The sequence below is a fragment of the Dendrobates tinctorius genome, unplaced genomic scaffold (genome assembly GCF_039654945.1).
Source record: "Dendrobates tinctorius isolate UK_male_01 unplaced genomic scaffold, ASM3965494v1 ptg000009l, whole genome shotgun sequence".
In the NCBI taxonomy this organism is placed as follows: domain Eukaryota; kingdom Metazoa; phylum Chordata; class Amphibia; order Anura; family Dendrobatidae; genus Dendrobates; species Dendrobates tinctorius.
In genome coordinates this window covers 10,357,097-10,375,079 of record NW_027361677.1, presented here as the reverse complement: position 1 = coordinate 10,375,079, position 17,983 = coordinate 10,357,097, and the positions used below count along the sequence as shown (strand labels likewise).

The following is a 17,983-nucleotide window of genomic DNA, read 5'->3' as shown; positions in this document are numbered from 1 at the left end:
TAAGGTCTTTTTAATAATGTATCAACTTTGTATTGTGAGATCTAGAGAGAGATCGGATTTAAGGCTCATGCACATGGCACTGTGTATAGTGGCTGAGGTATAACATGAGGCATACTGAAAAGAGTCTGTGTGGCACCCCTGAGGCTCAGTCGCCACAGAGGTACTGCACCTTCTCCTAAGGTGTAGTGCCCCACCATCCAGGTAAGGTGGGAACCTCTTTCCACACTCCAACACTCGCACCCCACACAATAGGGTAGTTCTGCACAACCACATTGCAGCTTAGAGAGTAGCAGAGCACCTCAGGTGGTTCCCTGCATGGAACACTGGATGTGCTGGGAGGCGGGTGGAGTTGAGATATATAAAAGAGTGGGAAAGTGTAGGATTACAGGTTCAGTCTGGCAGAAGGTCAGGCGGGTAAGAAGTCACTCAGACAGGAGTGAGGATCCCTGAAGGAAGGGATGGAGGAAGGAGTGCTGCAGCTGCCTCAGTGATCTGAGCCAGCTGGCACGGGAAAGGAACAAAAGGAGAAAGACTTAGAACTGCAACCTAAGCTTCCATAAGAGAGAGAAGGATCAGTACGGAACGAAGGAGTAGGAGAACAGAGTGGCATTGTGGGTTGGAAGAGGAACCCTGCCTATAGGTTCTCAGCGCAAGGCCGGGGCCCGGTCCCCAAGGTTGTATGGACACTTATGGTTCTGCAGCAGACACCGGTGGAGTAGATGGCTGTAAATGCACTACTCCCATCTAAGACTTGGGACACAACAGCAACACGGATAGAGAGCCGGGACTTAGGAGCAGAGAGTCCCCGAAGCTGGCTACAGCTGTCTGCCATACGAGTAGAGTTCTTGGGAACATCTGACAGGAGGAACTCCAGAGTACCACGGTACTGGAGATCTTCACACCTTAAGGCGCAATAGAGGAGTCGTTCAGGAAAGGTACATGTTGGCCGAGTGTTGGAGAGGAGCTTTCCATCTGGCCTGGAGGTTGGCTGAGTCTCTGACCCGGAGGACACGGCCCGGAGGCAGGCACCCTTGTGTACCACAGACTGTGAGTAAAGCTTTGGAACTGCAAGCCTCGGTGTCCTCCATTCATTCTCGCGCCAACCCACTCAGCACCGCTACATCTGGGTACCATCTTTTACACTGCCTGTGCCTTTCCACAGCCTTTACAACTACACTGCCCTGGGACATCAGCCCTGCCTGTGGAGGGCTATACCACCACTGCTGCATCCTACCATCTGTCCCAGAGGATCTGTCTGCAGCATCGGCTTAACACCTCCCTTGCCGAACACCACAGGTGGCATCACGAACTATTCCATTTCATTAACTACATATACATTCCGCCATTGACTTGGGCGCCCAGGGCCACAGTCCTGGTCATCACTGCTGTGACACATTCCCCTGACACCGGCCCGGTACCGAGTAACCCACAGCCCTGGGAGGGCGACCCATCTGCACATGACTATGCGAGTGACAACAAATGGCGACTGGCCACAGAGCACAATCCTGACAGTGTGCCGGTCCATGATATAAAAGGGAAAACACTCCCCCCGTCAGGTGCATTAAAGAAACATTTTACTCTTCGCCACGACAGCACCCACTTGGAGAGAGGGATCCGCTCATAGGAACAGGAAACCTACAGAGATAAAAGAGGGCGGTCCGCCTCTCCCCCTCAGTTGGTTTCCTGTTCCTAAGGGGAACCGCAGGATATGCTACAGTCTTACCTAGGCCAAGGAACCGCCTGTGCAGTGTCTGCGAGAACGGCAGGGGTTCCGGTCCAGAGGCAGCGACGGGGGAGTGCTGGAATCCGGCCCCCTCATCGGCTGGTATGGACGGACGAGGCAGAAACACCGGTACCGGGTGGCGCCGACCGGGTGTTCTTCTGATAATGACATGACACCGGTAGGAGGATCCATTCCGGTCCATGTGGGGGCGCAGGAACTGGAGAAAACGGCAGCCTCCGGCATTCCTAAAGGGCTTCAGCATCCAGGAGGATGCACATGCAGCGCAGCAGGAAGTGGTAAGGAGGAACTTCCGGGTTACCGGAGGTTCCTCGGCTCAGAGCGCACGCGCGGCTGGGCGGCACCACAGGCGTAGAGGCGCTCCCTGCCCCCTCCAGAGGGGGAAGAGAGGAAAAAAAAAAAAACTATTTAACCTGCAGAGCGCGGGCGGCTAGAGTCAGCGCTGAAGCGCATACTAATGAGCCGCAAATAGGCGCACCTGGAGGGGGAGGTACCAGGTATGAAGGGGCTTACAAAAGGCCTGGGGCAAAGAGATACGGCGTGCAATCATGTCTTCACCAAGGCAGGACACGCATCCCCAGGCAGGCGATGCAGCAGCAGCCAAGGACCACGCAAGACGAGGTTCCTTGGATCGTAGCCACAGAAGCCACGCCAACAAGCCTCCTTCTCAGCCTCCTGAGCCGGTACCTACAGCTTCTCTGGGTGAGTGGACGACGCTCTGCCTTTCAAGCTGATAAAATGTCTGTCTCTCTCTCTCTCTCTCTCTCTCTCTCTCTCTCTCTCTCTCTCTCTCTCTCTCTCTCTCTCTCTCTCTCTCTCTCTCTCTCTCTCTCTCTCTCTCTCTCTCTCTCTCTCTCCCTCTCCCCTCCGTCATGATGTCTCTATCTCAGACTAAGAGGAAGGAAAAATCAAAAAATAAAGAATGTGCCCTGTGTACACGTCCGCTACCGTACTCTTACACAAAAAGGCTGTGCAAAAGATGCATTAACGAAACGGCAAAACAGGCATCAACATCAGCCGCAGATATAAGGGCCATAATTAGGGAAGAACTACAGGCCTTAAACCAGTCTAGCAGGCTTACTAATATCGAAACTACTAAGCCAGCAGGGGCCGTAGACACCGATGAGGGTGAAGTAGCCTCAGTTCCAATGCATCCTCCTCAGATATGGAGGGCCGTTGCTGTTTTCCTTTAGATCATATGGATAATTTAGTCAAATCCGTGAGGAATACAATGGGATGCACAGACACAAAGGAGCCGCAAACGACTCAAGAAATTATGTTTGCAGGTCTGACACAGAAAGAGGAGAGTTTTTCCGGTTATTCCAGCGATAAAAGCTCTGGTTAAGAAGGAATGGGAGAGACAGGACCAGAGAGGGTATCTTCCCTCAACCTCAAAGAGAAGGTACCCCTTTAGCGACGAGTTGTCGACATGGGTTAAGGTCCTGAAGGTAGACGCGGCAGTGGCCTCCGCCTCAAAGCAAACGATCTTACCAGTGGAGGACACAGGGGTTCTAAAAGACCCTCTTGACCGCAAAGCTGACGCCTCATTGAACAGGGCATGGGAGGCAGCTACCGGCACGTTTAAACCGGCAATAGCTAGTACATGCACAGCTCGTTCTATACTGGTCTGGATCGATCAACTAGACCAGCAAATAGACCAGAAGATCTCCAGAGACAAGCTACGAGCCGCCATACCACTAATCCGCGGCTGCTGATTCCTTACGCATGGCAGCCAGGACTGCAGGGTTGGCTAATAACGCCAGACGTAGCCTATGGCTTAAAAGCTGGAGAGGTGACACCCAGTCCAAAGCAAAGCTTTGTACCATTCCTTGCGAGGGTGAGTTCTTATTTGGGAAAGCCTTAGATGAAATCCTTACGAAGGCAAAAGAAAGGTAAAAAGGATTCCCTAACCCTCCTCTCCCATTTTATAGGAGGGCGTTTAGGAGAAGACCATTTGGCCGGGGAAGACCAGCAGAAAATCAAAACCGCTGGGCCACAAAGGAAGGAAAGGGAAAAGGTGCCATGTTTAGGGGATCCTCCTTCTGCAGAGACAGGAACTGAGGAGCCAGTCCCTCCAGTAGGAGGGAGGCTAAAAAAAATTTTTTCGAGAATGGGAGAAAATTACGGCTAGCCCTTGGGCCCTGGGCATTATTAAAGAAGGGTTAAAGATAGAATTCTATCATGTACCCCGTAATTCATTAATCATAACATCCTTCAGCTCACCAATCCAACAGCAGGCCCTGGAGGCTGAGATTTGGAACCTACTGGACAAAAAAGTTTTGGTCCATGTGCCTAAAGGGCACGAAGGGAGAGGATTTTACTCCCCTCTCTTTCTGATATCTAAACCAGACGGATCATTCCGGACGATAATCAACTTGAAGAAATTAAATTCATTTATAATCATAAATTTAAGATGGAATCCATAAGATCCACGATTAAGCTCCTCTTCCCCAATAGTATGATGGCGGGCTTGGATCTGAAGGATGCTTATTATCATATTCCCATCCATTGCAGATATCAGAGATACCTCAGAGTGGCGGTCCTCCTCGATGGCAAGATACAGCATCTCCAGTTCACAGCCATGCCATTCGGCATTTCCATCGCACCACGAGTATTTACAAAGGTGATGCTGGAAGTGATGGCTTTTTTACGCCAGAAGGACACACTAATAATACCCTATCTGGATGATTTTTTGATAGTAGGGAATTCAATTCGGCAATGTAATGAGCGAGTTGCTGATACAATCTTGTCCCTACAGGCCCTAGGGTGGATAATAAACTTCAAGAAGTCCAGAATCGAGCCGCAGTCTGTTCAGTCCTTCCTGGGTCTCGAGCTAGACTCCATATACCAAAAATGTCTGCTGTCACAGGTAAAAATTTCAGCAATTAAAAAGGTTAGGATAGCAATAGATCAGCCACACATCTTTAAGGGAAGCAATGTTCCTCCTGGGATCCCTTACTGCCTGCATCACGGCAGTTCGGTGGGCCCAGTTCCACACGAGGGAGCTACAACACCAAATTCTCTTAGGGGAGTCCCGTGACCGGGGGAATCTGACAAAGAAAATCACTCTATCCCAGGAGGTCCTAACCTCCCTTGCATGGTGGCTAAGGGACGATAACCTAGCGGGAGGAGTACCTTGGGCTATAACACCCTCCCGTATAATTATCACGGACGCTAGCCCCACAGGATGGGGAGCCCATATGGGGAATATTTTTGCCCAAGGCCTATGGGATATAGGCGAAGATAAGGATTCGTCAAATTGAAAAGAACTAAAGGCAGTCTATCATACATTATATCATTTTCTTCCACAGTTACAAGGGGAAAACGTGAGAATCCTTTCGGACAACACCACAGTAGTCGCATATCTGAACAGACAAGGCGGAACTCGATCAGTCACCTTAATGTCTTCCGCAAGAAGGATTTTATCCCTATCAGAAAAACATTTTTTGTCTCTCTCAGCCCTCCACATAAGGGGAAGAGACAATTTGGAGGCAGATTTTCTAAGCCGCCATACACTGCGGCAAGGAGAGTGGTGTCTAAGCCGGGGGATATTCACACGCATCATGTCACTATGGGGTCTTCCCCAAATAGATCTCTTCGCCACCAGAGAAAACAGGCAGGTGCAAAGGTTCGCCTCTCTAAATATGAAAGACAATCCGGAAATTCTGGATGCCCTCCAGGCCCCATGGCAATTCAAACTGGCATATGCTTTTCCACCAATCATACTACTACCGCAGGTGATCAGGAAAATCAGAGCAGAGGAAGCACGAATAATCTTAATAGCACCATTCTGGCCCAGGAGGCCATGGTTTGTAAAAAGTACAACACGTCCCACAAAAAATAAGCCCTCACATGGCCATATTGAGGGTAAAATAAAGTTATGGCTCCGGGAAGAAGGGGAGTGAAAACAAATGAAAAAACGAAAAATGGTGCAGTGTCTTGAATTGAGAAATCTTTAAAATCCTTAAACAGTTCTAAAAAAATGTAACATTTGATGGAACCAAAAAGCCGGATTACTTACCAGTAATGCTTTTAATGAGTCCACGACAGCACCCACTTGGAGAGAGGGATCCGCCCATAGGAACAGGAAACCTACAGAGATAAAAGAGGGCGGTCCGCCTCTCCCCCTCAGTTGGATTTCAGAGTACCAGGAGGACGGCCAATTATTAGGCCATAAAATTATCCCGGTAAAGTAACACTGGTGCTACCTATCCAAAAAACTCAGATGCAGCTGGTGAAGAGACAGGACTGTGTCGGCTCCTGTTATAAAGTCTGAGCAAACCGTATATTTGTGTGATTCACCGCGCTATGCTGAGCAGATGTATAAAAAAAAAAAAAAAAAAGGAAATGCTTAACAGCAGTTATACGTACTTACTTAAAAATGAAGTTGATGTAGAATATTCTGTGTAAGTTGAGATGTCTACGTGGTAAGTAGTTTGCAGGTTATCTGATGGTAGAGATCTCGTTTTTGATAGCTGCTGATGCTATTGGAACAATGATATATTAAGGTACCAATAAAACATACAAAAGGTCACACCACTCCTTGCATGTCCACCATACTCACTGGTTGTATCTTAACGTTTATATTCTCTTCGGGGTGTTCCCTTTATGGTGGATCAATTGATACAATACTAAATATGAAGAGAATTTCAATTACTAACAGTGACCACAACCTTGATATTCAGTCCCAGTTCCTGGGGTACATATGCACTTACTTGTGCTAGATTTGTTATGCTACCCAGGTGTAAATCCTGATAGACTCTCTATAATGGTCTTTGTTGGCTTTATTTAGAGCCGGTGCAGGGACGATATCCACTGTTGAAAAAAATGACAAAGTGCTGGGTAAGGAGGGATCCACTAAACCCACAAATAGTGCTAGCGTTCCAGTAGCCAGTTAGTCCTGGTAGGACTTCTAAGCACTTACTTCTGGTGATTGCTCTTTCGCAGTCTGGCTGAGGCAGTGATAAGCGATGCAGTGTAAGGAGGGATCCACTAGACACCCTAATTATGCTAGCGTTCCAATAATCAGTTAGTCCTAATAGGACTTCTATGCACTTACTTCTGGTGATTGCTCTGGCGCAATCTGGCTGAGGCAGCGGCTCTGGCTGAGGCAGCGGCTGCTGATGGAGCGATAAGCTATGCAGCATGTAGTAGGGGAGCGGGTAGACGCCAGCACCTCGTGTACTCTGGCCGGAAGTATTGACGAGGACGCGGCGAGAGTGGGGGGGTGGAGCTACTGTGACGTCACAGGCAGGGAGGAGGACGGGTGCACAAGAGGCACAAACCAACCAACATGGCTAACCCTGACGAAGAGGGAAGCCCCCCTCGAAACATGTTGGTTGGTTTGTGCCTCTTGTGCACCCGTCGTCCTCCCTGCCTGTGACGTCACAGTAGCTCCGCCCCCCCACTCTCGCCACGTCCTAAATACTTCCGGCCGGAGTACACGAGGTGCTGGCGTCTACCCGCTCCCCTACTACACGCTGCATAGCTTATCGCTCCATCAGCAGCCGCTGCCTCAGCCAGAGCCGCTGCCTCAGCCGCTGCCTCAGCCAGATTGCGCCAGAGGAATCACCAGAAGTGCATAGAAGTCCTATTAGGACTAACTGATTATTGGAACGCTAGCATAATTAGGGTGTCTAGTGGATCCCTCCTTACACTGCATCGCTTATCACTGCCTCAGCCAGACTGCGACAGAGCAATCACCAGAAGTAAGTGCATAGAAGTCCTACCAGGACTAACTGGCTACTGGAACGCTAGCACTATTTGTGGGTTTAGTGGATCCCTCCTTACCCAGCACTTTGTCATTTTTTTCAACAGTGGATATCGTCCCTGCACCGGCTCTAAATAAAGCCAACAAAGACCATTAGGCTGGAGTCACACTAACCTGCGCAAAATACGGTCAGTATTTTACATGCGTAATACGGATCAGTGACCACTAAATAGTGGTCCGTAGGTCATCCGTAAGCAAGGTGAGGTCGCGTATTTTGCGCATGTGTGCATCCGTATGTAATCCGTGTGGCATCCGTATGCAATCCGTATGGCGAGATTTTCTCGCAGCCTTGCAAAATGGACATTTAACGTTTTTGAGGCCTGCAAACAATTTAAATCATTAGCCTGCACCCTATTTAGACACTCAGAAACAGGTGGCTGCCTACATTCTGTACATTTCTCACCTTGCATTCACGAGGTGTGTTGGTGTTCTTTGTGCAGCATGGCCGAGGGTCTGACATTCAATACAACCGAGCAGGTTCTCTTTACCTGGCTTTTGTCACGGCGCTTTGGCCAACCATATCCTGTGATAGTGGATCCGCGGAGGAGGAGACGCATGTGGGTACATCCACTTTTGAGGCAACGACTCACAAGAGGTCATTTTCACCGCCTCTATTCGTCTCTGCGGGAGCATCCGGAAAAATTTTACCAGTACTGTCGAATGAGCATTTCCACATTTGATCGCCTCTTGGAGACAGTGCGCCCTGGGATCACCTTTCAGGACACTAGGATGCGCAAAGCCATATCTGCAGAGGAGCGACTTCTACTCACAATACGGTATGTACTACACAACCACATTCTCTATGTTCATAATGTGTGTGTTAATTTATGTTTTTTGGCCTTCTTGGACAAAGTTTAATACCCTCATCTTACTCAAAATATGCTTCACCTGACACAGCAGAATGTTACATCTAATATGTCCTGCATATCACTTAGTCATTGTGCCACCAAATATGTGTGTGTTGTTATCTATCATTCCCTACCAAGTTTGGTCGGCATGTAACTGATTTTTTTTTTTTACTTTACCCATTCTAACCTGTACTATTTCTGTTGTTCTACAGCTTCCTGTCCACTGGCCTGTCTTATGCCGCCCTCCACCATGAGTTTCTCATTGGAAAGTCAACCATTTCAGGCATAGTGAGGTCTACATGTGCAGAAATCTGGACAAGACTCCATCAGGTGGTCCTACCCGAGCCCAGGATGGAAGACTGGTTAAGGATTTCAAGGGACTTTGAGGAGGACTGCCAGTTTCCAAATTGTATTGGGGCCCTGGATGGCAAACATATCAGGGTGCGTAAGCCGCCGAACTCAGGCTCCCAATTCTTCAATTATAAGCAATACTTTTCTGTTGTATTGTTGGCTCTGGTAGGCCCTCAATACAAGTTTATAATTGTTGACATTGGGGCCTATGGAAGGACGGGAGACTCTAGAGTCTTCAATACTTCCATAATGGGTCGGCGGCTACGCACCAACCAGTTGGATCTACCACCACCACGCCAGCTACCAGGCTCCCCCGAACAATCAGTCCCTTATGTCCTTGTGGCAGATGAGGCCTTTCAGTTATCACGTAATGTCATGAGGCCATATCCCTGGCGCAACCTTGACCACAGGCGCAGAATTTTTAACTTGCGCCTATCACGTGCTAGGCGACTGGTGGAGTGTTCCTTTGGGATTCTTTGTGCCAAATGGCGGGTACTCCAGTCTGCCATTCAGTTGAGTGAGCAAAATGTGAATGAAGTTGTGAAAGCCTGTGTTCTTCTGCTTAACTTCACCAGGATACATGATTGTTCCTCCTCTGATGGTGTTGTGCGTAGGCCGGACAATGTGCGCAGGGTGAGACCACCTATCATCCCTCAACGTAGACCGCTCTCTGGCCTCAAAGTGCGTGATATATTCACGAATTACTTTATCTCACCTGAGGGGGCAACTTCTTGGCAAGAGAATGCTGTGTCTATGTTATAATTTTTTTTTTTTTTTTTTCAAAGTGTGTCTAAATATATATTCCTCAAGCCTTTTTATGATTCTATGAGTGTTTCTTTGCATTGGTTGGTGTCTGTTAGTATGTTGTGAGGGATAGTGAGAAATCACACAGAGACGTTAACTAGAGTAGACAAATTTTTAGTTTTGCCTTTTTTTTTTTTTTTTGGGTTTTGCTTAAAGGCAAACATAATTTTGCCATAACACAAATTTGGCAATGGCCAAAATGACCCTTTGGGCCTTCTTTAACTTGGTGTAACATTAACATTACAGAAAAAAACTGCAACAAACATTATGCAATAACAACATTGCTGCATGCCTACATTAACCTTGATTAGGCAACAAAGGGTGAGCTCCATCACCTAAATAAAGTCAATAAGATAACACTCACATTTCCTCATAATGTTTTCCAATCATAAAAAGCTTCCACCATGACAGGCAAGGCTACCTCACATCTTTCACACAGATATTACCTGTCTGTAGAACAGACAATATTTAAGCATGCTATACTGGAAAGGAGGAAAATACAAAACTCACTTGTTAAGACATTGAGAGAGCGTGATATTGTGAATGCTGGTCGCCTCAAATTGGTTTACTAGAGAATGCTAATAACAAAGTTGACTACTTAACTAAAGGCAAGCACGCCTTTCCTATGCATTAGCAAGTGATTAGTGTATTTTCATCCTTTCAGGTAACAGTATAGCGCATTTAAATCTTCTCTTTTATACACACATGTAATATCTGTGTGAAAGGCGTGAGGTAGCGTTGCCTGTCATGATGGATTGTTTCATATGTTTGGAAAACATTGTTTACAAATGTGAGTGTTAAATTATGTTCTAAATGTTGGTGAAGGAGAACACCTGTTTTTTTTGACTAGATTAGAAGCACCAGTTACCTGTTACTGGACATCTCCAAACTTTTGATTCATAAATCCTCATATGTAGGGGAAGGGGAACGGGGAGGACCAGCCTGTGGGTGCTGCTGGACATTGTGGCCAACATCGCCCTGTGTGGGGCCATACTGTTGCCCATGATGCTGTTGTTGTCCAGCCTCCTGGGCCTGTTGGTGATACTGGCCAGAGTAATAATGATGATGGTGAGGGGCTTCTTGTTGGCTCTGGTAGGCACGTGGCTCATACCCACCAAGACAGCCAGATCGTCCCCAACCAGGTTGGGACCAGCCTCCAACACTGGGTGGGTACAAGTGGCCATATTGGTGGGGTTGGCTTGATGAAGACATTTGGGGCTGCGGAATAGAAGGATGGGTAGGGGGAGGAAGGGGTTGAGGTGTTGGCCCACGTATTAGGGGCTGCTCAGACCCTGCTTGAGCAAGCATCTGTGTGGATGGTCTCATGCGCATTAAATTTCTTGGTGAGAGCTGCCACCTCTCCAGAAATTCAAACACCTCATATGGGGTATTGGGGGGGGTGCTTGCATCAAGCAGGATCTGAATACACCCCCTAATACGGAGCCTGACCTCACGGGTAAGGGCACGGAGATAAAGGGTGAGGCTACGTGCATAGGCCTCCTCACCATCATCTGTAGTGACTCTGGACAAGTAATTCAGCACCCCAGTGTCCACATTGGTCCTGCTCTCTTGAATGGTGACCTGGCGCCTTCTTCTTATTCGCCGTGATGCTAGAGCAGCCTGTGGGAGGGCCTGATCTGGGCAGTTGGGCTGCTGCTCAAGTTGCCCATCTCTTCCAGGATGAGTGAGGTTGCAGCTGCAGACCGTCCTGGTGGTGTGTTGTGTAGGGCAGCCATTGTGTGTTCTGGTGATGCCTCCTCTTCAGCCATCCTTCTTGTAGGGGTAGAAGATGGGCCAGCCACCTCATCCCCTACAGGATCTATAATGGGCTCTGCCTCTGAGGCCGTTCCTCGATCCGTAAGGTTGGATTGAGTTCTGTTATGAAATAGAACAGAGGCAAAAATACATCAATATTTTTGTCCCTGTAAAGTATTTGTGTAATGTTTTATTCCTGCGTCCATGTCTGGTATACTGTTACCAGGTTACCAGTCACATGACAGGAGGGCGGGTTTATGTTCCGGCAGGCATGGCGGCGCGCGCGCTGCGATAGGTTCAATCTCACCACATGTTACTTGCACAGGAGTATTTAGGGAGATTCGTGATTATACACTCCACCCCCTGACGAAGGATTCATTCCGAAACGTACGTCGGGTCTGTGTAGCTCATCCAACAGCGTTCCTTAAAGGTATATACCCTCCATTGTCCCCCCTTCTTTCACCTCCTTTTTTTTTTTTTTTTTTTGGATTTCGCACTTTGCACCTTATATTATCATTTTGGCTCTTACCCATTGTTGGTGTTTAAATCGCATTACCACATGTTTTTATGCACGGACACTTGTTTGAGCCTTGTTTGGCTCCATATACCCCATGTCACTCTTTTAAAGGGCAAATATATAGAGGGATAAATTATAGGTTCTCTATTAATGAGGAACGCTGTGTTGTATTAACCTATACAGGTGTATATATATAATCTGAATATTTTTTGAGCACACATCGCTTTTTTATATGTATTTGTACTACTATTACTTAATAAAGGTATTTTAATCTCATATATGTTTTATGACTAGTTTTATTATTATATATACATATATATATTTTGTTTATTTTATTTTTGACTAAATTCGGGTTTTTCTTCTGATTCGGTTTACAAGTCTTTTTCTCGAATGGTCTACCATTCCTCCAGCAGCATCCACTTATACACGTTGAAAATGGCAAATTAATGAAATAATCATCATATTATTTATTATATTCATTTAACGTGTTTTTCCGTGGTATTGCTTTAAATCAGGTTAATTGGATTTATTACTAATTGTCTGTGTTTTGCACAGGTTTTTCTACCTGAATATGGATTTTAAAGCCAGGGAATTATCCTGGCAAGGACGTGTTAAAGAAGTCTTTGGTAATAGTGGTACTACAATAACGGTGACAAGTGGTTCACAGTTTAATTCAGTTTTTAACGTGATTAAGAATCTGACACATAAAAGAATCCGCTTTTGGTGGAATCGGGCCTTCTTAGAAAATTATATTGAGAGACAATTAATTCCAAGAGGCCTGAGAGTCCATGTCACTCCATCTTTCATAGTGAGTGACCAAGAATTTATTTCTAACTGGGAAAGCGTTTGTAATGATACGTCTAAGAAACTTATGGAGCTATTAATTAAATTGAATATCAACTCTTTGATTGAGATTGACAAGGCCCTTGAAGAGGCATATACTAATGCCAAAGCTAATTTATCTGTAGACCAATTACAACTGATTGGTCTACAATTGGACAAACATATCGAACAGTGCATTAAAGATATACAAGTTAATCAGAGCAATAAATTGATGAAGGATCAAAAAGATTTCAATTTAGGTAGAGTATACAGATGGCGTAAGAATGCAGCCAATGAGAGTAACGGTGACCACCAACATAATCGTAATCCATCTATGTCTTCAAATCCATCTGTGAGTGATATTTCTGGCGCCTCTACTTCCGCCTCTGCATCAGCCTCTATTATCTCTACACCTAAGAGAAAACGGGATGCACGGTATCAACCGATGAAACGACTTACTAGATATACTCCTGATAATAATCTTAAGGTAATTAATTTGAGTACTCATAGTTTTTCATCTGTTGAAATTAATTTGCTCAATAAAGGTCTTATGTTTTGTCCTACTCCACTTTTTGACCAGTTCATGGCAATTAAAGATTTAAACCTCTTTGCAAGAAAATTATTATTTAAACGGCATTTTCATGATGAGACTACTTTTCAATTGTTCCCTACAGAGGCGGAACAAGAGGTGCTAGATATTCTTGATAATCTGGCTAATGAGCATAATACATTGGAGAAAGGTAAGATTCCTGAATCAATTCGTCCACGCTCTCGGAAATTCCCACCATTATCATCTTGTCCAGTAATTGAGGTCTTTGTTAAGGCAGTGAGTAAAGAATTTGAAAAAATACCACGTTATCCCAGCAATAACAATTTAAGTAGAGAAGAAAGGCTGGGTCTTAAGCGGCTGCAAGATCTGAAAGATGTGGTTTTCAAACCTGTAGATAAGGGTGGGAATGTGGTGGTTTGGCCAAAATCATTATATGAAAATGAAGCATTTCGGCAGATTAAAAACGCCACGTGCTATAAAAAAACTGACATTTAATCCTTTCATTAAATATCAATCTGAATTGGTGTCTATCCTGAGTAATGCAAGGGACAATGGCACTATATCAAAGGAACTTTTTATGGCCTTACAGATAGATGAACCATCCATTCCCACCCTTTATCTGCTACCCAAAATTCACAAGAACCAAAATATACCTCCGGGTAGGTCCATCATTTCAGGGTGTGGGAATTTGTTGGAGAATGTTAATAAATTCATAGACTCAAAATTACAACCACTAGTAGAAACATTACCCTCATTTACTAAAGATACAAATGAGTTTTTAAAAAAAGTTGATGGACTGTATATTGGTGTGGACACATTACTTGTGACGTGTGACATTGAATCACTCTACACAAACATACCTCACTCTGACGGTATTAATGCAACTAAATTTTATTTGCAATCCTCAACTATGTCCTCATCTATGAGCCAATTTGTAGAGCAACTCTTATCATTTGCATTGTCTCACAATTTTTTTTCTTTTCAAAGGGTCCTTCTACCTGCAGCTCCAGGGTACAGCGATGGGTGCGTCTTATGCACCGGCTTATGCAAATCTTTTCCTGGGGCTGTGGGAGAGGGACCTTTTTTTGTCGGATCGTTTGTCATCAATGCACCGCGTTCTTTTTTGGACGCGGTACATTGATGACATATTTTTGATCTGGCAGGGATCTGTTGAAACACTTAAGGAATTTATTTTAAACTTAAATGACAATGCTATGAACATACATCTTACATATCAATCTGATAAAGATGTGATTGACTTTCTGGATGTAAAAGTGAAAAGAGATATGGAGAATTGCATACAGACTGACTTATTTCGGAAAAGTACATCAGTAAATTCTTTCCTTCACGCTACTTCAGCACATCCCCCAGCTTTGGTGAAATCTATTCCCATTGGACAGTTCCTGCGATTACGTAGGATCTGCTCAAATGAGGAAGATTTTTTAAAACAAGCGGATGATCTTAAACTCAGATTCCTTGATCGTGGTTATAGCCACAGATCTGTGAAAAGGGCATTCAATAGAGCAAAAAATGTATCATGACATCAGGCTCTATATTCTTCGAGACCATCAACATCTGATAGGAAAATAAGGTATATTACCCAATATCATGGTCAGACGAAAATGATGATAAGATTGTTGGAAAAAGCTTGGCCTATATTACATACTGATCCAATTTTATCTCATTATATTGGATCTAAACCAAGCATAACCTATAGGAGACCAGTAAATTTGGGGGACAAATTGGTAAAGAGCCACTATGTTCCGGAACCAATTCAGTCAATGTCTTTTTTGGATTCCAAACCTCCTTGGGGTTGTAAACCTTGTGGTAAATGTGTAGCTTGTTCAAATATTGATCAAGCTCAGACATTCTCTAGTTCAGATGGTTCAAGTATGTATAAAATCACTCATACAATAACTTGTACGACCAAAGCGGTTGTTTACTATGCTACCTGTCCCTGTTCCCTAATCTACGTTGGACTAACAACTCGCCAACTAAAAGTAAGGGTTCGTGAACATGTTCTGGGAATTTTAGAGGCAAAAGAAATTGAGGATATAAATACACTGAAAACCATACCTAAACATTTTAAACTTTTCCACAACTGCAATGCCGATGAATTAAGGATAATTGGCATTGATATGGTAAAACCAAGCATTAGAGGTGGCAGAATAAGTGCCCCTCTAGCACGGTTAGAAGCCAAGTGGATCTGGAGCCTCAAAACGGTCTCACCTCTAGGTCTTAACGAAAATCTTAGTTTTGCGCCTTTTTTGTAAATTGTAATAATTATTTATTTTTATTTTTCTTTATTTATTTATTATTATCAATTTTTATTCTGTGAATCCCTGTTTCCTTATCCATCCCTCCCCTCCTTTTCCCATTTTTTACTAATATTTTATATTTCTTTTATTAAGGAACTATCTTTCTTCCTTTCTTATGGCTTGAGTAGTGTTGGACGAGCCGGAATTATCTGATGCATGCAGAAATACATACCTGTGACTGTTCATGATGTCCAGTACAAATCCATGGAAGAAGACTCATCTTATTATTTAATTATTATCTATCTTTATTTTTCATTTATTTTATTTTATTATTATTTTTCTTTTTTTATTTTTCTTTATTATATTTTATTTTATTTTTTTATTTATTATTTTTTATTTTTATTTTAATATTTTTTTCACATTTTTTCCCCCTTTTTTTTCTTTTTTCTTTTTGTATTTTTGATTCAATTGTGACATCTCTGATTTATTTGCTATATACCACTCTAATATGTGATGACACTCGTATATGGATTTATAACGGTATTCCTCGATTGAAGTAATTTAGATGCATATGGATATATTTCTATTGAGTGGATTTTATATATTATTGTTATTAACTCTTGCAAGTATGTATATATATATTTTCCTGTATTTATCTTTCCGGGCTCTATATTTATTTGTCTTTGTTATTATTAGTATTTTTTGCTCAATTCATATTATACATCTCTCCAGCCTATGTGTTTGGGAACTGGATGTGCGCGTGCGCGGCCGGGGACTCGGTTCCCTGACATATGTATCGGAATCCTGTTGGGTTTTCCGGACATGGTCGGGGACCTCTTGTCCTTTTGGCTACGCATGCGCCGCTTAATCCAGCCACCCTTCCGCATTTGGAGGCGTGCCTGTACCATGTGGGTAGATGGCCTGTGCGCACGCGCAGCCTGAGTTCCGGCTTCCCTATTCCTGCGTCCATGTCTGGTATACTGTTACCAGGTTACCAGTCACATGACAGGAGGGCGGGTTTATGTTCCGGCAGGCATGGCGGCGCGCGCGCCGCGATAGGTTCAATCTCACCACATGTTACTTGCACAGGAGTATTTAGGGAGATTCGTGATTATACACTCCACCCCCTGACGAAGGATTCATTCCGAAACGTACGTCGGGTCTGTGTAGCTCATCCAACAGCGTTCCTTAAAGGTATATACCCTCCATTGTCCCCCCTTCTTTCACTTTTTTTTTTTTTTTTTTTTGGATTTCGCACTTTGCACCTTATATTATCATTTTGGCTCTTACCCATTGTTGGTGTTTAAATCGCATTACCACATGTTTTTATGCACAGACACTTGTTTGAGCCTTGTTTGGCTCCATATACCCCATGTCACTCTTTTAAAGGGCAAATATATAGAGGGATAAATTATAGGTTCTCTATTAATGAGGAACGCTGTGTTGTATTAACCTATACAGGTGTATATATATAATCTGAATATTTTTTGAGCACACATCGCTTTTTTATATGTATTTGTACTACTATTACTTAATAAAGGTATTTTAATCTCATATATGTTTTATGACTAGTTTTATTATTATATATACATATATATATATATTTTATTTATTTTATTTTTGACTAAATTCGGGTTTTTCTTCTGATTCGGTTTACGGTCTCAGAGCCAGAATTGGGGCGAGAAAGTTCAGCCGGTCATAGTATATATATTTGCGCTTGACTTGGCCAGCATCCCCACTCCTGGACCGCTGCTGGCGTTCCCGCCGGTACTGGTCCCGGATGCTTCTCCACCGTTTCATCACATCTTCCACTGCAATGTGACAGGAAAGATTGTCAAAATCAGATATTTGAGAGGTCACATTTTCAAACAGTAGTCTAGGCATGGGGCCTTATGGGGTGTGCGTTCTACCCATGGTGGCATATGTAATTGTGCCGATACCCAGGGTCTCATTAGGTCCCCTGAAACTAATTTTAGTGGCTAGGATGATGAGGAGCTTGTGGCCTAACCCCTAATTATGGCTGTGTGAAGCCACGTGTCACATCCTAATGTAACGGCCTCATGAGGCTAATAAAAGTACATGCCCAGGAAGGGGGGGGGGTGATTGTAGATTCATTTTACAGGGCGTGCTAACGTTAATTGTATTTTTATGGTTGCACTTACGAATTTTATGCTGCTCATCACGTGGTCTGTCACCAAAGTCATGGTACATCTGGCGACAGATGCGCCTCCATGACGCCTCCTTTCTTGTGCGGTTCGCATAGTTTGCGTCGCGTGGGTCCCATATTTCGGGACGCTCCTGCACCAGCACAATTAGCATCTCTACATTAATATATGTGGACGCCATGCTGCTGCTGTACTCCGTGGAGGCGTACTTCCTGGATGTCTGGAGCGCTTTTTGAGCTCATTTGCATGTCTAGGCTTCCTGATGATGGATTGGCCCATTTCCTGTCACCAGCCAAAAGACCTGCGTATTGCTCGCAGGTCACACGTGTGTTCCGTGTGTAATGCATATTTTTTGCGCACCCATAGACTTGCATTGGTGTACTACGGGCGTAGTACGCTGAC

General features: G+C 44.5%; 1 long non-coding RNA gene across 1 annotated transcript in view; it reads left to right on the top strand.

Annotated features, from left to right (window-relative positions):
- The window catches only part of LOC141096270 (uncharacterized), a 116,042-nt gene extending 99,072 nt beyond the window's left edge, over window positions 1-16,970 (top strand). Inside the window, exons 4-5 of the long non-coding RNA XR_012233626.1 lie at window positions 13,283-13,348; window positions 15,570-16,970. This is a non-coding gene — a long non-coding RNA (uncharacterized lncRNA). The remainder of the gene's footprint in view (window positions 1-13,282; window positions 13,349-15,569) is intronic.
- The last annotated feature ends 1,013 nt before the right edge of the window (window positions 16,971-17,983 follow it).